General features: G+C 35.6%; 1 long non-coding RNA gene across 1 annotated transcript; it reads left to right on the top strand.

The window, feature by feature from the left end:
- The first annotated feature begins 1,094 nt into the window (after positions 1-1,094).
- Positions 1,095-24,443, top strand: LOC128851413 (uncharacterized). The gene is made up of 3 exons (XR_008448790.1): positions 1,095-1,250; positions 21,814-21,864; positions 24,004-24,443. It is a non-coding gene; the product is annotated as an uncharacterized LOC128851413 (long non-coding RNA).
- Positions 24,444-26,318: the final 1,875 nt, after the last annotated feature.

Genomic DNA, 26,318 nt, shown 5'->3' with positions numbered 1-26,318 from the left:
AAAAGACACAAATAAAATAACCTTGTTTTTCTCAGATGGCAGTATTTTGAACTGCAGCGAAATCGGGTGAGTAGAAGTGAGGGGGAATAAGTGTTATGGTTTTCTTTATGAAGGGACATCTCTTAATCCAAACTGAATGTTTAAATGGCAAAAGCTTGCATTCCAAAGCATTCTCTCTATATATACAGTATGTACTTTCTCTCTGTATATGGTGTGGCCAAGATAATATATTTTCTATCTTGGCTACTTTTATGTGTTTAGAATCAGATTTCAGTCTCATGCAAATGAAAATCAGAAGAGCTCCCTGTGTGTAAGATACACAAACTAGTACAGACATCACACATCCTTCTGGTTTTCCTTGTCCAAATTGTATTTGACTGATTTACATTATCATATACACTAGCTTTTTACAATGTGTATCTGGCAAATTTATCCATAAAATTGAATACAATAAATACTATAATGCAATAAATCAGTTTTGATTTGAGATTTGGGAATTATTTCCATTTAAGTGGACTGCTTTTTACAATACAATCCATTCAATTGCATGTTTTTCCTATTCTTTGGAACAACCTCAGTAACACAGCAGATTTGTACTCCGTGCATTGTAATATAATTTGCTCTTTTTGATTCCTACAAAAAGAAATCAGTGGAATCAAATGTATTTGTGACCAATTTTATTGTCAGAGCAAAATGAGGCTGGAGGTCAAGCAAGGACCTCATTTCATTTCAATTTCTTTTAGGATACTTTCACACAGCAGGCAAAATGCACAGAAATATTGAAGCACAGCTACACTCTAGTCTATTTTCAGACCATTTTTCACCTTCACTGTAAATAAAGAAACATCATAACATCAAGAAAACTGACTGGAGAAACAGTTTATTTCTAGTCCTCCTAAATCCTTAAAACTCTTCCTTAATGTTTACTTCTTTAATGTTCAATATTGTTTATTGTTTCACCCCTGTAATTTCTATAAAGTAAGTTAGAGTGTTTTATTTCTCTTCCCAGGACTGAACGTCTTAAGATTGCAGGATGGTAAACCAGGCTGATATCAACTATTTTTGGATGTGATTACGTGTTACGATATTGCAAAAGCAGGGAGTTAAAGATGAATGCCTGCACTTCCTGATGCAGAAGACAGTGCTGCTGAAAGAAAAACATTTGGAAAATCCTGTTAAGAGAGAAAGGATTATGAAGCAATTGGTGATTTGTTCTGTGAATGAGCTGCAGTTAATGGTGCATATAAGTGGTAAGAATGTGCAGCCTTTAGCTTTCTGCTTGAATAATAGCTTCACTCAAAAATGGGCTGAATGAGGGAGGGGTTGAAAAAAGAAAATTCTTTGTGCCTTTGGAGTATCTCAGATTGGTAAAGATAATCATAGTTCTAGGCAGGTGTCAGGCATGGGAGGCCGGGAGGGAGAGTTATGCTTTAAGTAGGAAATACAGTTGCAGCTGGCATTGTGTAGTGAAAGGCAGTTGCTATGAAAATAAGAGCAGCTACAGCCTGTGAAATCTGACCATGTTATTACTATAAACTAGAGCAAAGAGATAAGTAAAAAACATGTAAAGTTAAAGATACTTAAGACACTTTTTTTTTTTTTTCTTTATGGTGCTTTGTAACAGACACTGTGACTGGCAAATATAATGAATTCTGAATTCATTTGAAAGAACAAAATGAATTACCGAAGGACCTCTTTTAGATCATGTTATGGTGTGGACAAATCCATGCCATGTTTCATGCTAGGATAACATTTATATGAGGTCAGAGTATAAGTTTTTAAATTGCACAATTATTGGTTTGTTTAATTTTACCCAGCTGTTGTCACAATGATTCCTATTTTCCATCAGTGGTACAGTCATTATCATTACACTTTGTACACTTGTCTAAAACAATTTGATGGGGATTCATGTCTCGTAATTGTTGAAATCTGACTGAACCAACTCCGTTAGTAGATAATTACCTAGGACACTAATGCTCTCCCTTCACAGTTTTGAGGATTACATTTTCAAGGTGGATGTAGCTTGGTGTATTTCCCAATTCTGCACAGCTGTGTTGAGGTCATTGGGAGGTTGTCATCGACAGAAATCTCTATGACTTTGGCAGTTCATCCACACTACACAACTCACTAGACTGAGACCTTGATAATGACCACTAGTACCAATATAGAGGCATATAAACTTTGATTGTGCTTGATATAAGTGAAATTAAAACTTTGGTAACTGGTGTCCTCTAGGAACTTAGTAGAAAGTACATATTCACCCTTACAGCAAACACAAAACGAAGCACTACTAGTCAAGAAATGTGTTTCATTTTTTTATTGTGGTGTTTCTATCGGTATAGGTGTGATAGTTTATAAATTCTTTTCTCAGTTTCTATTCATATTCTGTTTCTCATCTAAAACCGTCCTGAAATGATTGTTTAAACTGTTTAGCTTCCTGTTTTCCTAGCCAGCTTTTATAAGTTACAGTGCTACTTCAGTTGCCCTTATTTATCAGAAGGGAACAATCTTCTTGTAAGTCTCTTACAAGATCATATAGACCCTCATCCTGACTACAAGAATGACCGATTGCAGACTGAGGCAAGGGTCAAGTCTCATCTTACTTCTAGGTACTCTTCGGTTTTTTGGGCGTTGACATTTGTACGTGTAGGTCTCCTGCCTTCTGCGTGGTTGTGATGCATGAATGAGAAATACTTCCTTAGCATGTGTTTTTGGTTCTCCTTGTTTTCTCTGTCCTTTGTTGGAACTTGTCCTCATTTTTCATTATTTTTCATGATTCCTAATTGCCAAGTACTGCTTGATTACTCTGCTGTCACTCTGCTTTTGCTCAGAGTCAAAGAAAGGAGAGGTGTATGTTCCAAGACCAGGCAGCTCATTGACTTCACCTCCATCAACTCTTTATCCTTTACTATGGCCAAACCCAGATGTCCTGGAAGGAATTTCAAAATAGAGAAAACATATACTGACATACTCAGTCAGTGATTTAGCAATTCCAAAATATTCTTCCAGCCTCCAATGTTTTGTGGCTCAGGAAGTTCCTGAGCCTGCAGCTGCGTGTCTGAGTACAATGATCATCAAAAGAAGAGAGAAAACATAGTATTATTAATTTGCCAAGTAACATTGCAATAAAGCAGCACTACAAAAGTGAAATCTATACATTTCACGCACCCTCTAAACAAGGGCTTAAGTAGACAAATCTAACCATGACAGTTAAGGTGGTGGCAAGATACTGCTATGTGCCCTGATCTTCTGCCGTAAATTACCAGTGCCATAGCACAGGTAGCAGAACAGACGATATTCAACACAATGCTGGTACTCTATCAGCACCTTTTCTGAAGTTGCTTTTGTTGTTTGACATAACTATGAGCTGTGACGACAGAGGAGACAGCTGACTGAACTTTCAGACATACTATCTCCATAATGATTTTTAGCATAGGATCAGTTAGGGCAGATGAAGATGATGATGGCTTAACACTGCTCTCTAATCTAAGAAAACATTTACTTCCGAAGTAGGAGACAGACTCAAAAGTACTCTGTGAGCTCTTGTGTCCTACTCAATATAAGCTGGATGAAAGAACAAACAACTGGATTCTCACTTCTATGAGCTGAAGGCCTCTTGGAGACCTCTAGTCATCTTATGAAACTTTCGGCAGCCCAAACAGTTGTGATAAACTTCAGTAAAAACACATCTGTTACTTACTGGCATTTCAAGCAGCTAGGGAGCATTATTTAGCAGTAAATCTACTATGTTTCAACAGTAAACATGCCTTAGTAAATAACACATGCTTGTGAAACATCTGCGTAGTATAGAAATTTAAAGGCTAAAGGAGTCGTTAAAAATAGACAGGAACTTAATAGAATCCATTTTATATCCAAATCCCTAATTAAACTGCTGTAGCCAATTTAGCATAACTTTAAACTCTTCCTGCTATGCCTTCTTTTACAACTGTATCATATTCCACCATAAAAGGAAAATCTCTATTGATAGTGTTTGATATTCTTTAGCCTGCTGGAGCCAAGCATAACTAAATCATATTTTCATAATATTTCATGTTCTGCTTACTAATATTGGCACTATTTGTCTAAGTTTCACTAGATAAACAGCCAGGGTACCCAGCAACAGAAGTAAAATGGAAAGGAGAGTAAAGCTTGTTTCGATAGTGTAATTTATATAGTCTAAAACAACATAAACCTTAAACTGTCATTCTCTTTCTGGTTTCTCAGAAGAGCACCTAGGTGTGTTAACTGCCACAGAAAATGGTAATATTTGTATAGATTTCGTCAGTTCTGGCCTCAGCTATAAAGATTTTGATCAATTTTCATTTAAAATAGATTTATAGATTTCATGTCTTGTTTCCATGACTTCCCAGCTCAGTCACACTTTTGTCTCCTCTTTACATAAATGCTTTGGGTAATTTGCTTATTTTAATCTGCATAGAATAATTTTCTCTCAGCCTATTCATGTAGAGCTGAACTTCGTAAGAAAAGTGATCTGTAAATGCCATGTGGAACCAAGAGGCAGATACCAGTGGATACAAAAAGATTCTGCCTACTTCTGTTAGCAGATGTTACTTTGAAATCCCAGTGTTGTTCAGGCATTTATTCAGTTGGACAGGCTAAATATAAAACATGCTTGGCACTAATTCAAATTGGATTATAAACTGGACAGGCATTTGTTAACATAGGCAAAAGATATTCTGGTTCTTGTTCTGATACTGTCATGAGTTTGCTTTTTTTTTTTAAACCTCATCATTCTAGCAGATTCTGAAATACCTCACATGACCCTGTCCCAGTCCCCATGCAGGATCAGCACTGTTCTTGCAGCACCAAATGCAAACATCTGCGAATCCTTAGCAATATATTTAAAGATCCAAATGCATGGAAGATTGTTTTTCAAGTCAGCCATTCTGAACTAGTTTTCTTGGGAATTTTTAAAATATATTCATTATATTAGACCACAGTATCCAGTTATCATAACACCCACAAACTGTCAGTTGTGAAATGTTGATGGACACTGTAGCTTCCCATTTTACAAGATGGTTTCAAAAACCTAGAAAACACAACATTCAAACATGGGTATCTTGTTTCCTGGCATGACGTCTCAGCACATTTGCACTCCTGGGCACCAGGGCCAGCAGTAGGTGTTTAGATGTTTGGGTAGGCATGCTGGAAATGCAAGAACTTCCCAGTACAACAGCAGTGGAGGCACATAGTTTTGTAAGATTTAAAACTTGGGTTTAAATGTGTCACCTTAGCTGCAGCCCTTGTATGCTTTACTACAGGAAACACTTTAGTAGAAGAGGCTGGGACCAGTTTGACATCTGTCCAGAATTCCCTGGGCTAATAATATTTTACTACATTTTAGAGAACTCACAGCAAGGTTTCTGGTACGTAACTGCCCAGGACAGGTGGACACCAGACTGCAATAATGCTCTACTATAAATTTTTTAGTAAATTAAATCCTATATGATGGCTATTACATTTTAATTACTATGATTATTTTACAGGTATTTTGAACATAAATTGTGTCATCACAACTGTGTTACTTATTGCTTAATTGAAATAAAAATGTCTTACTTATTTTTCTATCTTGGAAGGAAATCCTCCCTCATGACCACCTAAAATTTACAGAACATTTATGTAGAAATTACTACGCATAGTGGAATTGTAGCATAAAAGACTGACCAGCTGATTTTGACTGAGCTGCTCTCTCTGTAAGCAAAAACAGTCAGTAACTCAAATAGAAGCACATTACTGTAGAGCAGATTAAATATTTCTTTTTATCTTTCATTTGCCACTCTACAAAGAAAAAACACGTTATAAAGCATTATAACATTCAGATAAAAATAAAATGGATTTTTCCAAGCGTATACTCTGTTTATTAATAGTTTCAGATAAAATGTATTTTTTTTTTTACCAATACACCGTATTTAGTATTACCACAATTCATTACTTATCGAAGGAAGGAATAATGTATAAGAAACTTAGACTAGCTAGCATAGCTCTGATTTGGTACAAAAGATTATTTTATGGCATTTCATACTGAATTGTAACATATGAGTGGCTTTTACGCATGTTTGGTAGAGATTGTGATCTGGGTTAGTAAGTATCCACAGCATATGTATGATATGGTTGCTATTGTGTGCTTGGCCCTTGGGACAGAGGGTTTGCACTGTAAAGAAATGCTTGAGTTGAGTGTTTGAATGCTGTTTCTTAGAATTTGTTTACTAGTATTACAAATCCAAACCCACCTCTTATAAAATTTATGGGGTTTTTTTTTGTTGTACTTAGTGGCAGAACTGTATTCTTACTGGATAAAATGGAAAACATAAAAATATCAAAGTAAAAGGGCTAAAGCATTTATTCAGTGCCCTATGACTGTAAACATTTGTCTCCAGTTACACTGCTTTTGAAATAAAGCTTTGTTCTTCTCACATCCTTGAGGTTTTCAAGCTATTATTATATACTACTGCAAAGCTGTAGAAATAAACCCTTTCCCAGCTCTTTTCCTTCTGAATGAACTCAGCAAATTCAGAAGTACTATTAAACGTTCATTCTTCTCCTTATACTGTTTGATATTTTAAATCTATTTCTATGTTCTTGGATTAAGATTCTTTTTAATTGCATAAGTAGAGAGTTAAACATATAGTTAAGCTCACACTCTGAGAGCTTGTACCTACAGTAGAAATACTATCATGATGCTTTAGTTTTGGGTATGTGTTGGTGTTCTTGAATCAGTACTACACTCTTGGATTTTCAGACAGATAACCTTACGTGTGAGGTACTAACCCTGCAGCAGCAAAATGTTTACTATATGGCCAGAATTCACATGAGCAGAAACAATGAAGATAGTTTATTCATGTATTTAAAGTTGAGTAAAATTAAAAAAGTTTATTGCATCAGGAAATTAATGCTTCCACCAGCCATATTTAAAAAAAAAAAATCTGAACTTTTCTGGTCCTTATCTCTTTTATTAGACAAACCTAATTCTTAGAAAGGCGTTTTAGATGGAGATCAGGCTAGTGTTTTGGGCTGTTACATACAAAGACTTCATTTTTGTTAGCTATTGAATGACTTTGTCCAGTGATCAAGCCTGATATTTGGCTCCCTTATTTTTTGATAATCTAAACAATTTAATGTAGTTTCATATAAACAGATCACAAAGGTAGTTTTTGCATGCTAGGTATCTTACAAGAAATACAGAATGACAAGACCTAAAATGTCAACGAAATGTTCTTCATATTAAATATAGTGAAACAAATTTCTGTTCATGGGTATATGCATCTATGACTTAATAGCAGGTGAGTTTTCAACCCTAAAGAGGAAGAAAAAACTTTTTTGTTACTATAGTATGCCAATAGGTCTGGACATTCGTAAAACATGGGATCAGTTACACCTTATTTCTCTGTTAGAGATACCATGTCAAAGAATAAATAACAATTGTAATTCTCTGTAACTTTCTCTGTGTTTGCAATGTATACACCAGCCTGGGCCCAAATGACAGGAGATTTTGTCATCGAGATACAATCTCTCTGGTTTTCCTCCAGAAAAATAGAATGCCACAGCCACTGACAGAACTTCACCATGTCTTCTCACTGTCAGCGCTGCACAGACTGAGCTCCACCCTGAAATACAATCAGGGGCTTGTCAGAATTTAAGTAATCATATTTATATTTACACATACACATGAATTTACTATGCTATCTGTGTGGAAAAATAGCTGTTCATTAGTGCCCCAAGCATATGATTCCTTAAGAAAAGTGTTTTTAAATTTTACTTCACTTAAAGTATTTTTTGCAATTATATCCAGATCAGTATAATCAGAAAATAAAACCCAACAATGACAATGTAACTTGTAACGATCTTACAAGAAGAAAAAAATTAAATGGAAGTTAATACTATTCTAAGTTTGAAAAATTAGATGCATATGTGTCAGGAGAGTCTAAAAGCTGAATATCAAATCTTGTTTTTAAAATTGAAGTGCTATAATTAATGGATAGGTTTGATTGTGGTTTGAGTTATCCTGAAATGGTTTCCTTATTCTTAGTTATATTACTACTGCTACTAACTTAAGTGGAGGTTGAACCTGTGACACACTGTACAGGAATGAAGGCACAGTACTCCACCAAGAGTAAGAGCTTCCGTAATTAAAAGATATCTAAATCCATTTTCTGAAACTGTGAGAAAACAGTGAAAATGCTAGACAAAGAAAAAGGAGGAAATACTATGGAAGCATCTCTTCAAGGCAAATACTGCAATTAATACTGCAAGTACTAGACTGTTGACCCTTGAACAATATTAAGTTCAACAACACGTATAATGATTTAGCATGTTAGGGACCTGACCCTATTGAACTCAGCAGAAAGAATTGGAAAGAAAATTGAGAACTTTGATTACAATCCAAAAAGTAAACTGATACACCTGGGCAACAAGTTTCGCATACCTCTTTTGGATTTTCATTTATACTGGTATTCTAAATGTCATTTACTTTATTATTAAAGAACTGGTACAGATATTTTAGTAACTAGCATTTATATTTCATTCTCACAATTACAGAAATACTGTGCTTTTCCTAAGACTCTATGTGTTTCTTCCCTATAAATATTTAAAAACATGTAACCTTGCAACACGTAGAAGATTAAGCTGCTTTTGTCAAATACATTTAGGAAGCAACTATAGCTTTACTCAGTAGAGATATTTGTATTTAAAATGATTTTTAATTACTTGTTGTTTTAAGCTTAAAGTCTACAGATGACATACAATATAATCTGAGCTTCTAGTCTTACATCTGTAGTGATGGTGATTGTACTGAAGACTATTTATTACTGAACTTGTATTCTTGTTTGGTAAAGATTGTTATGAACTCTAATATTACACTCGGGTCAGTAAGGGATGAGCTTCACTAACTGAAAGTGTCAGATTTTTTTTCTTCAAGAATGTCACTTGAAAACATTTTTATGTTGCCATTATACTCGCTATAAATGATCGTCCTGCAGTTGTAAAGTTTAAAAGCTCACAAGTCAGGATTTTGAAGCCGTCACCGTTGTCCACTGCTGTCTTACTCCTGATGGTTCAGAGTGCTAGTCTCTGTAAAGGAATGGCCAAGATTTTTGTGCTGATGAAAATGACATTATTCCATGAAAATCAAGGTACTTTCCTGCTCTGCTTCCCTTGCACTGAGCTTATGGTCTCATCAAAATTTTTTTCCAGAAAATACAAACCTCCAGTAGACCATAGGCAGGTGATGGAAATCTTTCTGCTCTGTACTCAACCAAGTCAGTCATTAGGGGAGCTAACATTACTGTTGGGCCTTGGTTTCTCTAGTCCCTCTCTGCTGAGTTTCCAGCTATATGGAAGAAGGGAATCACACTTCTTTCTATCCTGTGTGATGTAATCGGGTAATCCAATGAGAAGGATTTAAAGTGTACCTCCAGAAGCTCTGTGTCCCAGTCAGCACAGGAACTTCTCTGGAAGACTTCCAGAAAAAAAATCAATAATTGGGATGCTGCTGTCCCTGCTTCTTCCCTATAGTACCAGAACATGTTCGATAACTTTGGTTTCAGAGCTGCACATAAAGTATGTGGGTTTTATTTTCAGAGCAATAACTGAATGCTCATTTTCTTCCTGAAAGACTCCCCGTCAAGGACAACAACGTTGTCAGTCTGTTCTTGTGACTGACACTGTGGTGATGGTTTCATTAGTATAAGCCAGACATAAACCTGGCTATCAAACCCAGGCCTTTAATGTCAATGGTGGTTTTAAGTTTTGGTAAAATTTGAAGAGAGATATTACATAAAGAAATACTTCATTTTTCTGAACAACTTGGAGAGATCAAAATAACTAGTAATATTCAAAGGAGTCATTTGGAATATAAATGCATAACAAAGTGATTATTGTTTCCTTTGAAAACAAGAAATTAGAGTTGCATTTTCAGTATACAATCAAGTCTAGCAACTCATATTTATCTAAAGCTTTAATTTGTGTGCTGTATTTAACAAGTCTGTTTCACACATTTCAAAACCAAAATATTTGCAGAATATTAAATCTTTAACTTTCTTGTTTTCTTTTCGAGTTTATTTTTTAATGATATATGATGGTTTTTTATGCTTAAAATAAATATTTACATGTAGATTAAATATCTTGACAAGTCATTTTTTTTCCTTAAAATAGGTTTTAGTACACAAAGACTAAAACACTGCATATAATCAGATTTTTTTATTTTAAAAATATTCATGAAATAAGAAAAAAACCCCATGTGTTTAGTTTTAATTATAAAACGCAAAATTTAAAAAGTCAAAAAATCTGAATCAGTTTAAAGTGTGATTGACGTGTTTGCGTAGCTCTACAAATATTTGTGTACTCAAGAGCCTGTCTTCTTGACAGTTAATAGCTAAAACTTACCAGCAGAAATACCAAAAATTTCACTGGTGGTTTATCCAGATTATCCTGAATTTTCTCCTCCATGATATACATTTATTTATCAATATACCTGAACATGTCTGTCACATAATGTGGATGGCTAAATGAGATTGATATTCAAAAGTTTTGTTGTTCAAATATATTAAATATCAGAAGAAATGTTACAAACGAAGGGTGAGAGATTTGAAAACAGATGTTTCTATGCAACTCTTTAATCAGTAGATATTGGCATGAACTTGGAAAAAAAATATGACTGAAATCAGTCTCAGCTGATGGATGGATAGAAAATGAGGCATTCAGGAAGCCATAGATATATTTAACATGGAGGACAGTCCCAGAAACAATTTTAAAATGAAATGCATGAAGTACTGCTCTGAGTAGAGAAAGATTTTTTCCTGGCTAGTGTAGTACTGATGTCAGTCATAAGACTGACAGTACAGCTGCTCTACCTATGATTAATCAGGACCAAACATACACTTGACACATTTGAGATATGTATCTGCTCTGGGGAGGATGGGGGTAATGTGAGCCGTATGTTCTCACTCTGACTGTGGCTGGCTATTGGCAAGCACTGATCTTTACACGATCTCAAGTTGACACGCTCCAATACTATTAATCTGATTCATCTGTGTTTGCCTTTCTTATACACTGAAATGCATCCTGAGGAAGAAGAACATATTTTTTAAAAAAGCAGAATGTACTTGCCTGAGGGATGATCTATTTTGATAGCAGTCCCTCTATTTGCCATACCAAAGAGGAAAATGATTTACTGTATCAGGCCAAAAATGCTTTGCATTTCCAGCCTTTCCCAGTAAAATATTATGTTTAATGCTCTCACTATTTTTGAAGGCATGGTCAATAAACCTGGTTCTTGACAGGTTCTTGACTCACAAAGCTATTTTTCTTTGGTCAAGATCTGCAAAATAAGATAATAAATGTGTTAAGAATCCTGATGTATAATTCTTGAAATAGATGTAAAAATTTCAAACAGTTTGAAGCAAATAAATTAACACTGTTTTTTAATAGTAATTTAGGCACTTGGAAACAAAATTCCATTGGTTTCTCATTGAGATTCAGGTACAGGGACCAGTCTTTTCTGGTTCCTGTCACTCAGTTTCTGCTAATCATAGAGCAGTGTGGACTCCAAGGTACCTCCTGATCTGAGGGAGATGATCTCAAGAGGATGGGGTGAAGGGGATGGAGACTTCCCTAAAGATGGGATCCTCAGAAACAGGTAGGAGGAAAGTTATTGGTGTAGTCAGGGGGGCAGATGCTGCCTTGTGCTGTGACTATGAAAAATCATGACTTTATCCTCTTTACCAGTTGTGTGGTTCATTTGTCAGATTCGGGTTGTTTTGCATTAGAATGCTGTCAGTCTTTCCTCACAGAGTTGTTCTATTTAACTTAATTGATTAAATGTTTACCTGGCCAGATATACCATGACTGACTTGTGAATCTTCTCTGAAACGCAGAGTTCCTGGATAAATTTGGAATTTATTGTCACAGAGCCTGATCATTTACAGACATTTATGTTTTGCATTATAGTTTGCTGAACAGTCCTGTTTACCTCAATAACTAATGTTAAATAAATGGGTCAACTTCTTTAAGGTGGAGCCTGAGAAGATGAGAACAGCGTTAGTTGAAATAGATGCATCATAAGAGTTCGTAATCTAGCCAAAGCTAGTTAATTTTTTTCTCAGTCTTCCTTACAAATGTTACTTAGAGGTCTGCTTAGCAAAAAATGGTGTAATACAATAGGCTGTTTCTATTCTACATTCAAGTTCTCAGCTTCTAAGCAAGCTTGACTATATGCCTGGCTATGTCTTCATGTAACAATAAAATCTGGATTAAAAATGTCCTGTATCTCCTTCATTGCCTCCAGGCATTGGTGAGATCAAAGCCAAATTTGGATCCTGATTTGGACCTGACCTTTTCAGGTCCCAGCAGTCAGCCGGTGGACAGTCCTTGCCTGTGCAGCTGCTGGACTGTCTTTCACAGCACTGTTCCCTTTCTTCTAAATTGAGACCAGTGAGACACAGTAACCAGGCAGTCATCATATCATAAATAGAAGATTTCCTTGGATTAAATATTTCCTTTAAAAAAACTAAAAGTTCAGAAAAATCATACTCTAGAGCTACATTGCTCATCGCAGTTGTTAGAGCACATGGCTAGGCTCATTCCTTCACTCAGATGTACCCAATGCAACTGAGTTGTCTTACCTCTCCTAAGCATGACTGTATTCAGCTAAGCTTTAAAACCTACTTTTTTTTCCAGCTAATAAAAGACCCAAGCTCAGCATTCGGGGCTTCTTAGCTTTCTCCATCCTTGTCAACTCCTCGTGGTCTCTTCCAGGAGTAGAGCTGATCCCACAGGAGATGCCTTCTGCTCTTTCACAAATCTATACTGTCTATACCATCCAGTGTTAGCAGTGAGAATAGACACTGTCACCACTAAAACATACATTGACAAAAAAGTCACAGAATCTGTGACCATATAAAAAATCACTGATCAGGAAGTACACTGAGTTCTCTAGATTATTTGTCAGGAGTGCCACAAAACCAGGTTTCCCATGACCAAAGGTAGTGGATTTTTATTCATTCTAAGGAATGAGAGGTCATTACAGCAGCAACTTGAATGAGTCTGTGTCTCTAACAAAATCAATTGTGTGTTATTATCCCTGCTGTCTGATTTCTCATAGAGCAGTTGAAGTTGTCTTTCAGCTAGTTGGCATTCTTTTTTTTTTTTCATTATTTACTCCTATTGGCAGAATAACAACAAAATCGGAACCAGTGCTAAAGCATTCCAAGAGCTAAAGCCATGAGATCTCTACTCAGCCTAGAGCATGGGAAACCAAGGACTGCTTGAAGCCAGAGTCCTGGTGGGTGACAGGATATGGCTGTGGCATAAAAAGCAGATAATGAATTCATAGCACTGCATCATAATTTACTTTGTCCTTTCACCAGGACCACTGCCAGTCACCTCGGAGCACAGTGTGTGATGCATGCATTGAAAGGAGATTTGTTCAGCCTCCCTTTCCAGAGATCATGACCCACCTAAAGCAATCATAATTTGTCTTCCCAACTCCTTTTACTGGTTTTTCATCAGTATGAGGTTCAGAAACCCAGGGGTTTTTTTCTGCCTTGGTCTGATGCAGTTTCATATAACCTTGACAGCCACACTGCAGCTCCTGCTAAGTTAAAGTTTCACTCGTATTTGTAGAGCTGCTGCCAGGATGTCTGCACCCAGACCAGAGCCAAGGAGCCCCTCACTGCAGCATCCCTAAATAGCTGGTTACTATTTCATGCCTCAGATGCTACATTCGTTCCCTTTTTGTAGAAGATTTCTGAGCTGCATTAAGCAACATATCAAGGCCAAATTTTCCTCAACAGATGCTGGAATTATAGACAAGAAAATGTAGTTGTCCCCGTCTCCAACACAGATTAAGTCAGAAAAGATCCATGCAGTACACCAGTCGTGGATCTAGAAAGATAGGAAAACTATCAGCATGTTATTCCTGTGAAAAGTGGAAAGGTTGTTGGAGAAAATAAATTTTTAATCTTCAGGATATTAACAGAGATAAACTAATTTCTCTGTGTTATGCTATTAACCCTCATCTCAATCACTTGATGACTGAGTGATCTCAATCATTTAGTGAAACACTAAATATGTAAGAATGCGTTTAAGGAAGGCTAAGAAGTAACACAGGAATACTAAAACTCTATGGTAAAAATGAAGTACAGTTGCTTCAGCTATGATAATCTTAGCTTTGAAAATAAAGGTCACTTTTCTGAAATGTCACTGTAGATTTCAGAAAGAAATGTAATGGGGAAAACAGCTTAATTTTTGTATTAAGACAGTAATTTCATATAACCAAGGGAATTATGTACTCCACCCACTATACTGAAATTCTGAATTACTTCACAAAATTGTTGTTTTCTCAGGATGACTGTGATATCATGGATTTTACTCACAAGGTATTAATCTGTCAGTATTCATGGACCATTTCTAAGGATCTTACTAAAGAAAATGAAAACATTCATAGTCTCTTAAGCTTAAATAAGGTCATATGAGGATCTAGATTTTTTTTAACGTCTTTTTTGTCTGCTTGCTGTCATATCTGCGATAGCATATGTACCATTACTGCAAGTGTAAACAAAGGCAAGCACAGGATGTAAGATGTCAGAATTCAAATGCTATTATTGATCTACAAATACGAGAGAAGAATTCCAGTTTGATCTGGAACAGCCGTGGCAATGATGGGTTTGTGATCTTACAACTATGTCCATTTCCTTGAGTTCAAACAGAGCTCCCATTCCTGAGACCCACCACAGATGGTTTTAGACACTTAACTAAGACAGCTGTGATGGGAAATAGTCACCAGTACCTAATCTATGTATCTAGATATATCGATTTTGAATCTGTGTCAAACCAGGCTTGAACCCAGGGTTCTCAAACTGGTCCTTGACAGTCACTAGCACCTAATCTATGCATCTAGAGGTATCTATTTTCTCCACTGATTGTGTAGAAGCTCCCTATCCTATGACTCTGTGACTGGACATGAGACTCCTAGATGAACAAAAGCAGTATGAATTCAATCCTACTGTTTGCTTATTAATCACAGGCAGTTGAAGGAAGAGGAAATATATTTCTCTTTTCTGTATCAGCCACCGTAAATCATGAGAAATAGTGTCTGTTTCCTGCTTGTTCCTGAAGTTATTGTGCTGTATTACACAATCATTCTGACTTTCCAGGCTTTACGAGATTAACTTATTTTATGATTACTACTTAATGTAGCAAATATGGTCAGAGTTTATCAGTGGACTGCTTTCTCCAAGGTCCTGTGTGTATGTTTCCAGGTATTTTTTATCAGGATCTTGAGTTCAGTGACAATTAAGGTCCTGCTTGATTTACCTTTGCAGAAGAAAAGGCTTTCATGTTTTGGGAAGAGAAAGCAATATCCGTTGTTTACAGTGAAACACTGTCATGTGAGTTAAAGTACATGAATTTAAATGCATTCTTTTAAATGTATTTGAAATTTTAGTCTTTTTATTGACATATGTTCCCTGAGTTTATTTCCATGTGTTTCGACTTTCTCTTAATTATTTTTTTTTTTAAAGCATGTGAAGTTCTGGTGATCATATAGCCTCAGACAGCTATCTTTTATGTTTCACTAGTAGCTTCAATAAACAATTTATGACTTTAATGTTTCTATTATTGTTGAAATTACTGTTGAAATTAATTTCTATATACTTGCTAGCATAGTCTTAGATATGTTGTGTTTATATGGAAAACTGAACTATAATCCGGTCCTGTAATCCTCATGATCTGTAAAACTTAACAGTGATATCATAGAAGCATAGACTGACTTGAATGAGAGGAATCATCTGGAAGGCATCTTGGTCAACCTGCTGCTCAAAGAAAGGCTCATGCTGAGGTCAGATGCAAGTTCAAAGTTACGGTAGCTTATGTTGAAAGCTATTGCTCTTTTCATTGTTCTGTTTTTCTGTACTCTTCTGCATTCTACAATGACATTTTTTACTGCTGACATTTAAAACTCCTGATTGAGTAGCTGGCAGAGTATGAAAAGAATGACCTTGGCAGCATTATAACTTTGCCATGTAAATGCTTGATTTGTGATTCTTCAATCTTAGGCATCCTCAGAGCTTGATTAATTTCATCTGAAAACTAGTCTAAACTACACAGTATTACTTCTCTCCATATTCTAAAATGTGATATTGAGAGACTAACTTCCAAAACCTTAGCTCAATAGCCAAATTTAGGTAAAATTTGTTCAATGTCTGTTTCTTTTGGACTTTACACTCACACATGAGAAGAGCAAGATGGGCCCTGGGAACTGGGTTTGCAGTAGGAAGGATTTGCATGCAGTTCCCCCTGCCTGAGCATGGCTGTGCTTAGATAAAAAAAAAAAAAAAGAGCTTAGTGAAATAAAGCATGAATTCTCATCAACGCAAATAGAAGCAAAATCAGCCTCTTGGTACCTGTTTTTCTTGCTGGAACATGATATCCATCCTGCCTTCTGTGAAAAAGTGGCTTGGTGACAGCCAAAAAAGTCCTAGGACATATTAGATTCAGACTTGTGACACAAAACATTTATTTTCAACTGGAGATTAAAAATGTACTATTCAGCAGACATAAAAATAACTCAAAATGTTGTTCGGTGTCTTTGATGTATGAAGCCTGAAGAAATGTGGCTGCCAACTTTATCTGATTACTAAATCTTTATGGTCTGATACATTCTAGGATGCAGAGTTCAAAAGATATTTGCATTAGAGTATATAGGTAACCTAGGGATTGTCAGGCTTAAGCAGACTAACTACCTATCATCCTCCCTCCAAGTAAGTAAAGTACTAGCTGCTTAAGAGAGGGGTTCCAGAGGTCATCAATAGGGAAAGTGTTGCATGCTCTGTGTAACTCATCCTGAAGTCTTGTTGCCATGTAATTCTCTAGCCACATCAATTAGCCACTGAAGAGGTACACTAGAAATTAATAAGTGATTTTAAAATTTTACTAAGTTATTTACTTGCACAAATTCCTATGATAAAACTTTTTATATTTAAATGTATCTTTACAGGGGAAAAAAAATTACATTTTTTCAATGTAGAAGACTGCCTATTCATTTTATGATATGTTCTATTCTTAGACTTCATAAACTTACAAGGAGCAGCTGCAACTCAGGGAAACTGAGCCTGATAGAACTCTTAGATGGCATGGATACAAATCTTCTTGAATTAAATAGGCTATTTGGTTGCTTCTTCACTTTCTTATTCAAGTCCATTTAATCAATGTGATCAGGCTAAAAGGAGGGAAGTCTGGAGCTGGAGGCTCAAAACAATCTCTGTTTCTATTTTCTTCCTAGCATATTCTCTCTCTTTCTCTTCCATACGTACTATACAGTATTCCTTAGGAATCAGATGGCAAGATCTGATGTGGTTAAATGTGCTATAGAGATGCCCATATTCAAAGTTAATTTGCTCTCTATTTTCCTTCATTCTTTTTCCCTTATTTATCCTTCCAAAACCTTAAAGTAATCTAAAACATTTTCAAAACTGTACGACAGGCTCAGAGCATCGAAACAATATCATTGAAGTATTTAATTACTGCAGGCATTTTCCTTCTCTATCATACTTATTACTTGTGTGTTCTCTACACAGAACCCTTTTGTAATCAATCTTTAATATTTCTCTTTTTTGTCATTTCCATGTCCCATTATCCCTTTTTTTTTTTTTTTACCTGAGATCAGTTCTCCTTAGTTTTCAATGTTGTAATAAGCAACAAGGTCCATGTATTTTATATTAAAAAACATTGATTCTGGAATTAATAAATTACAAATTGGCCTTTAGTATATGTGTCTGGTTGACAAGAAAATCTCTTGCTTTTTGTGAAAACCTATTCTCATGTGGAACTCTACCTCATCTGACCTCAGTAATTTCTTTTCCCACAGCTTTCATGCTCAGTTTAGGAGTGGGAGCCTTGGAAAAAAGTTTCATAAAAAGTTTCTCCTACACAAGAAGTGTTTTTATCCTTCTCATTAACACCAGGAATCTGAAAGTCTAAGAAAACCGTTCACCTTTTCCCATAATAGAAATAATGCACGTACACAATTTGCTTTCTTGGTCTCCTTCAGAGATATTCAGAGGAAATATCATTAAAAGATATGTAAAGGACCAGAACTGAGGTTTCTGCTGAATGATCAAACTCCTCGACAGTATTATAGCAGAAATAATGCCAAACAGTTGGTTTATGACATACATTACCATATAATGAGTCTATCCAAATATATTTCAAGCATGGCAGGTCAATTATGAGATTTTTTTGAGTTTTGTTATTAATTGCCTTCCATAATTTTGAATACTGTTTAAAAAAAAGACATATATGTATTACATTAAAAGAAACTGTTATTATATGTTAAGTCTAAAAACCTCATGTATCTGATTTCTGCTTGACAAAAAAAGCCCCCAAACCCGCAACCAAATTAAAACCTCAGAATGAAACAAAGAGAAACAAAGAGAGAGACAGTCAATAAAGATACAGCTAGATATTTGAGAATTACTTGAAGAATGCTTTCCTTCCCATCATCTCTCCAAGCCTAGATGTGCTGTCTACCCTGCATAGGCCAATGATGCTTGAAAACCATTCAGGACACTCAAACAATTGCAATAAAAACAGGGCTCATGTCCTATGACACTCTAGTTTACAAGCAGCTTCAGCTGGACATGTTAGTGCCTGAAAAGTTAATCGAAAAGTGTGACTATTAAATACATCTTGCAGTTGTTTGCTATATAAATTAGTTAGTCTGAGAAATAACACTACACAAAGCTACAGGTGGGATAAACCGTGCTTCTCAGACACCTTTGTCTCCACACAATTCATATTTTTCCTTTTACTCCTTAATAGGGACTATTATTGACATTTCAAACAATCAAGGAGAGCTATCACAAAAAATAAAAATTAAAAATAAATCATTTACCTGAAGTTCCATAGAAGGAATTCGGAATTCTTTTTTTACCCTGAATGTCATTGTTTTTTTCCCAATTGTGAAAATTATGGTACAGGCTGTTGAATCAGTGGCAGGTTTTAGAAGGACTAGAAATGAGACCCGTATATAGATAGAAAATAAAAATTACCTTTGAACTAAGCAAATACTTCTGTTTAAGTCAGACCTCGGAAATCCACTAGTTACTAGCTTTTGAAACTATTTTATTCATAAGAAAAGAAAGCTACTTCGAATAATTTAGCAAATTACTTTTTCTTTTGATTTTTCTTCAGCTCAGAATTTCTTCTATGAACGTACTCTGGTTTTAGAGCAGAGAAGTAGAAAAAAGTAGTAAATACACTGTTACACATTATGTGACTCTGCTTATAAATATATGGCAATCTCAGATTCAGTGACAAGGCTCTATGGACTCCAGTCAATGACTAGCACTGAATACATTGCCTAGCCTAAGCTCTTGTAACACAAATCTGAAGGTTCATGTAACAATCCTACATTTATACAAATGCCAGCTTTATTCCAGGAAAGAACTGAACTCAGTCAAATGCCTACTAAAGACTCTGGAAATTAGAACTTTACCACTGGTTTTGTGTTCATCAACATCAGTGGACATGTTGCAAGGACATCGCAGTAATGTCAAGCATACATAAAATAAATCCTACCCAAACAACAGTAATTTATTTTCTTAAAGTTGGGCTTAAAGTTCACAGCAACAGCAAAAGACCCTTCTCTGACTTGTGGATCCCTTGTATTTCCTCGCTCCTCCACCTAACCTCAGGGTCCTATTTCACTGCATTTGGTTTGATAGGCTTTCTAGCAACAATTATATAGAATATTTTTCTTATGGGAAGACAATATCTCCCATCTCCCAGTCTTATTTCTCAGGAAAAGCTGAACTGTATTGGCCCAAATATCCTTGAAAATATTTCAATTAAGTCAGCTACCCTGATGGCTTAAAATGTGACTGAAAGATGGAGCTTATGATAAGAAGTCTTGAGCAAATTTAATGACTGACAACATTGAAAATCCAGCCTAAAATGGCATATAAACTAATCTGACCTGTCTGACTGGATTGTACTTCAAAAAGAATGGTATTAATTTCCTTTCTTTCTTTCTTTCTTTCTTTCTTTCTTTCTTTCTTTCTTTCTTTCTTTCTTGATTTTTTTTAATAAATGAATTAAAACTAACTCGTATCTGTTTTAGGGACTTCCACTCTTACAGTTCAGAAGTTGAGTCTGATTTTGGCCAAAGCCTATAAACATTTTATATATAACTTTAGTTTTTAAGCATCTGGGATTGATCACACTGAACCTGTGTTAAAAAGAACACATTAGATGAATCCCAGATGTCTTAACATGTCTTTGCCTCCCAAACAAACTAGATCAGGATGGGAAACAAATGAAAGTTAAATGCTTTAAAATTAAAGAACTAAGTAGACTCAAATGTAGGCAACTTGACAGTGAGGGTGATGGTGGCATTGTATATGAGTACATTTCCTCATTCGGTTGCTTTTGAGGGCTGAAAATTCGCACTCATGTTGAAGTAGAGAAAAATACTTAACTTTGCCAGTGAAGATGGTAAAACAGGTATTTCACTGTTTCATAAAATAATCTGGTGTTTAATCTTCCCTGCTGTTCTACTTCCAACCCACTTAAAACATGGGAGAAATGTTTATAGAAGAAGAAGCTTGATGGTACTGCACATTGAAGACTTATCCTTTGTTTTTTCTAGTACAATGAACATGGTGGTGGTAGTGTCTTTTACTTCAATGAAGTGACAGATCAGCAAAAGTAGAATTGTTTCCTTTCCCAAATGGCTTTTTAGGCATAAATAACCAGTACTCATGCTTTGAGTAGGGAAAGCATACCTTTATGGAGTAACAATTTTAGCTGGATTGTCAAGTAGAGCTCATACTCCAACACTGGCTGCTAAGTAGAGGTAAAGTAGTTTTTCTTTTCTTTTTCACCAGGGGTAGCATGGTTTGGGGTGTACTGGTGAAAACTCTTTCAAATTCAGCAACACATCTTTCCTCAGAGCAACTTACAGCTAATTTTATGTTCTCCATTTTTGGGGGGGGATGCCATCTACTTTTTTCAGGTCATCCTGGATACTAACATCTGGATTGTCCATGCTACTTCTATTTTCTTTCTTTTCTTTTGTGTCTGGTTGATTTTTTTTTTTTTGTTAGTTTTATTTACGGCCAGAAATAATGCATATACTATCCTCTGAGTATGTGCATCTATGCACACGTTTGCCACCCTGCAGAGCAATCCTGAAGAGAGATTTTAACATCATGAGTCAGTTCCACTTGGAAAGTACATGCTACATTCTGGAGAAACAAAGTGTTTCATTTTCTTGGATGGGAATAAACTGAAAACCTGTACCTACAGAAATAAAAGGAAGTATGTTTTCAAAGCACAGCATTTTATTCTGAGAAGAAGTAATTGATTTTGGAATTTGTGATTTTCTTTTTTTAAATTACCTTTAAAACATCCAAGTATTGAGTTGTGGTTTTTTCCACCTAAAATACAGACGTATATATAATACAGATAACTTCTAAGGTAAATGATATGATTTAATGATGGATAAAATGGTTGATTCATTAAATGATTTAAATTGGATTAAAAAGCACTAAAAGGATACATTACAAACTACATTAAAGGCTTGATCAACATTCCAAGAAATTTAAAACTAATATATTAAAAGCACATAAATCAGTAGTGACAATACAAATAAAACATTAAGACAGATTTTACGTAATGAAGTATTAAAAATAAGTCTACTTTAGAAGAGATGTTAATGATTTAACCAAAACTGATAAAAGCAAAGTAAGTCATAGATAAGGCTTTTCCTTTGAACTACTCTTGCCTTTTTTTTTTCAGGCATCCAGCAATGGTGAATGATGTTTTACTGTTTCGCATGGAATGTCCCAGGTATGATAAAGTACAGTTTGGGAATCTCTAGAAAAAAAAAGCCCATTTCTTAGAAAAAAACCCATTTGAGATCTTATAACCATGACTGTAGTGGATCAGATAAAGGTTCTTCTAGCCCAGGATCTTGTCTCTGACACTGCCAGTAGCAGATATTTCAGGAAAGCACATAAAAATAGAGTGAGTATAAAATGATAGCCCCCATGGCATATCCAACTCCTGGCAATCTGTGATTTAAGGAAATCCTGAGCCAGAGGTTGCAGCCTTTCATCCACATTTAATAATACTCCATGAACTTTCTCATGATTGTACCTAATAGACTTTTGAAGCATTTATACTTTTGGCATCCAGTACACCTCATGGCAATGAGGTCCATGGATGAAGTAAACATTTGGTGAACAACTGTCTTCTGCTTGTTCTTAAACCTGACTGCTGATTAGACTTCTTTATTCTTTCAATATAAGTATAGTAAGTAAGCATCCATTAGGTAGCAAGTGTCCATTAGCTCCTTCTTGCTCTTCATATTTCTTTTTTTTATCTCTAGTCATGTATCTTCTCATTTTTTTTCTCTGCTGAGATTTCAAGGTTTTGACCAAACTTTCCTTCCAAAGGCTATAATAGAACTCTTATCTCTTAAAAATGGGTTACTTCCTCTTACTTTTCAGAACTGATCTGAACTGCCTAAGTTAAGATCTTGATTACTTATCATTCCTGAAGAGAACCTCCGTACAGTGGGTAAATTTAGATGTAAAGCCAGGTTTCAAGACCTAAGTTTCAAACGTGTAGTATAGTGGACAGGACACAAGCATTGTCTTTCCTTTGATATTCAGGAATGAAAACTCTAACTTTTGTTATTTTTAGTTAAGCAACATTTTGGAATTGTGGTTCTTTCTCCTTTTGCACCTTATTCATGGAAAAAAGGACCTCCAAATTATTTTGATTGTCCCATTCTGATTTGATAAGATCAGTCCCCATAGAATGTGTACTTGAGATGTAGATATATTTTAAGAGAATGAATGTTTTTAGTTCATTGACTCAGATAAATGAACGTCACTATATTGAGGTCACTGAAGCAGTTTTGATTCACAGCAGCTACAAATCTAGCTGGCTTTTATTTTTTTCTTTTTAGGTAGCTATTCCAACATGATAACAAAGTATTCTACTGGCCATCAACTTTTAGTATTCTAATATTCTCTGCTAGGTCAGCTATTAGAAAAGATTACTGTTTTACTAGACTGTCGCTGACCTAGCACATTTAAGAAGTGACAAGAGGCAGAGGTACAAACATAAGTGTAAAATGTCAATAGCAAATACATGGGCTTTTTCGGCAGAAGGTCCTCATGGTAATTTCTTTGAACCACTTCACATAAGACTCTAGACTTTCTGTATGCTCAATGGAAAATGGCAGGCCTCTTGAGTAGGCAATTTGGAGCATGGAAATGAGGAGACACTTGCTGTCAATGTAGCTTAAGATACTAGGATGAGTCGCTAGAGTCAGATGATATAAGTATATCCTCAGTAACATTAAATACTGAATATTGAAGATTTGTGCCAAATGTTCTAATCAGTTTGAATCTGAAGGCTTAGTGTTCCAATTTTTATGTTGCCCAGTAAGAACAAAAAAATTATCTTCTGCTAGTACTTGCAACATATGCCATCTTCAGAAGAGAAAGACGACAAATCACTTGACTTTTGTGATACTGGGGAATAAAATCTTAATTGTAGGCAAAAATCAGTAGTGCTGATGAAAGTTTCATATTGTTACAGAAAACCCAAGGGTTTATCATTGGCTCTTAAATGCAGTCTATTGCAGTACCTGGAAAACTAGACCTAAGTGTAAGTAATTGTGTATTCAGTATTCAGTTGAATAATGAACAGAATGACTGCTGTTAGGATGCAGAAAAATGGCACCATATACACACTATTAATTCGCAAAATAAACAACACAATTGAATGAGAGTCACATGGATGGAAAGTATTGAAATAATTAGGATGAAGAAGATGTGAGATCTGTTGTAGTTTATAAAAGAAGTAAAAAAATATGCAAAGGCAAGTGTAATTTTTGGGAGTAAGTAGTTAAAGTAATAGGGTTAATATGTTGCCATTATTTCAAAAAAGTAATTAAATCATTTTGTCTTCAAGTTACAAAACCAAGTTTTGGCAAGATGAAATCAGAATCAGGAACGAATTCAAGTAGATTTACTCAGAAACAGACATTTGAGTCTAATCTGGATCCTAGTACATATACGGATATGAAGAATGAAGCAGAGGCTCTTCTCAGGAGAGAACTGCTACAGTACGGTGCTCCACAGGACGAGGACTCCTGCAAGCATTGGGTTAAATCTGATAGAGATACCAATACTAAACCCAAAGCATTTACTTTCTAGACCCCTCTCCTACAAAGCGAAAAATGCAGACTTGCATGTAATTATGAAGTCTTGCTATATAGTAACTAGGGATAGACAGGAGTCATAAAAAGATGTCAGAAACATCCCGTATGATCTTGTGGTTCTGTAAATTCAGGACCCTCATTTTTGTCAGACACTCGAACTGTCTTTGTTCTAGTTTTAAAACTAAATATCTGTTCCCACAAATGCTATTTAGATAATCCAACCCTGCCATTTAAATAGTCCACCTGGAACTTATCTGCCAGTAAGAGGGCTGTGTTGAAGAAGATAGTCCTAAACCCCTTAGGGATTCAGAATGGCTCCCTTCTTAACTTATTTTGATACTTCCATAGGAAATGGGACAAAAGAATTGTAGTTTTGTTATGGAGGAGTAACAAAGCAATTTAAGTAAACATAATATTATACTAAAATAATTTTGGTGTTCTTTTTGATTTAAAATATTCCTCATTATTTTACTAAAATCCATTTCCTTTAATTTTACCAGATTTTCTATGTCAAGCCTCAGCAAAAAAGGCAACATTAAAAGAAAACATGGAAAGAAAAAGTAATTTATGGAACATATTTGGGTTTTTTAGGTAGACACTTCTTTTGGTAGACATGCTTATCACTTCCTGCCATAAATGATCCATATGCAGTGATACTGAGGTTTATGCTGCTCTACTTTTTGAGGCGTTTTCGTTCTTGCTCAGACCTCCTTATTTGCCATAGTTTTTCAAATTTTTCCTACAGTGGAAATGTTTACTTATCTTCATTTGAAACGCTATCTGATACAAGTAAATAATATTATTGGAGCCGATTTCTGAATATATGTCTGTCGGAGTTAGTTATAACCATCTAATTAAGAGATGTGCTCTTTGGTGACTGAAGATTTTCACTCTAACTTGTTTCTATGAATGTTCCTTTCCTGCTAAGTGAAAACTACCTGTAAATTAAATAAACTCTCTAGCCTTCACACTATTCTTGCAATGGACTGGAACATACAGGTTCTGGGAATCAAGTTTAAAAGGAAATGTGAAAGATAAATTGTTTGCCCTTTTCTGTCTGTCTGTTCCCCTAGCATTTTGATCTGCCATTTGTGGTAACTGTGACGTATTTTGTGAAAATAAATAAATAATAAAAAAAATCCTTCGTATTTTTGTCCTGGATAATATCTTGGAACACATGGTGTATAACAATTCAAAGTTCAGAAGAATTTCTACAACCTTTTATATACAGACTAGAGATATATATTAGTAGGTCAAATGAGGAAAGCAGAAATGTGATTCTCACACTGTTCTACTTGGCTAAGGGTGTCAGCAAAGTAAACAGTACACCAAAGGCTCATAGAACTTTTGTGTATTGAAATATTCAATTCTAATTCCTGTACAATAAGGACACATTATACCTGCAGTACCTTCTGAAAAGGATGTTAATCACTTTAGCCACTGAAGTGTCTGTCATTCCAGGAGAGACTGGGGGGATGAGAGGGTGGAGTGCTGTTCAGCCCAGACATGAGAAGGCTCAGGGTAATCTTATTCAGGTGCATATATATGTTACAGGAGGAGAAAAGAAGAGAGAACCAGGCTCTAGTCAGTGGTGCCCAGTGACAGGACAGGGGGCCACAGGCAAAAATTGAAATACAGGGAATTCCATAAAAAAAAAGCTTTTGTTCTGTGAGGGTGCCAAATTCTGGACCAGTTTGCTTGGAGATGTTGTGGAGCCTCCATCCCTGGAGACATTGAAAACCTGTCTGGACACAGTTCTGGGCAACCTGCTCTGGCTGATCCTGTTCAGAGCAGAGCTGGACTGGATGAACTCCAGGGGTGTCTGCCAGCCTCACCTACGTTGCAGTTCCCTTTGGTATCACCATCTCATCATAATAACTTGTTAAAATTCAGCTGAGATTATCTGTGGTTAGAGTTGCATGAGAAAAATCTTCAACAATAAATTTTGAATTAAAAATAACTATGATTGTTATAAATAATATCATATAATAGAATCATATCATAGAATCATTTGGTTGGAAAAGACGTTTGAGATCATCAGGGCAAATAGTTCCTCTCCACTAAA

This window comes from Cuculus canorus, chromosome 2, assembly GCF_017976375.1.
Source record: "Cuculus canorus isolate bCucCan1 chromosome 2, bCucCan1.pri, whole genome shotgun sequence".
Taxonomy (NCBI): domain Eukaryota; kingdom Metazoa; phylum Chordata; class Aves; order Cuculiformes; family Cuculidae; genus Cuculus; species Cuculus canorus.
Note: the sequence above shows the minus strand (reverse complement) of the source record. Positions and strands in the feature narration are given on the sequence as shown.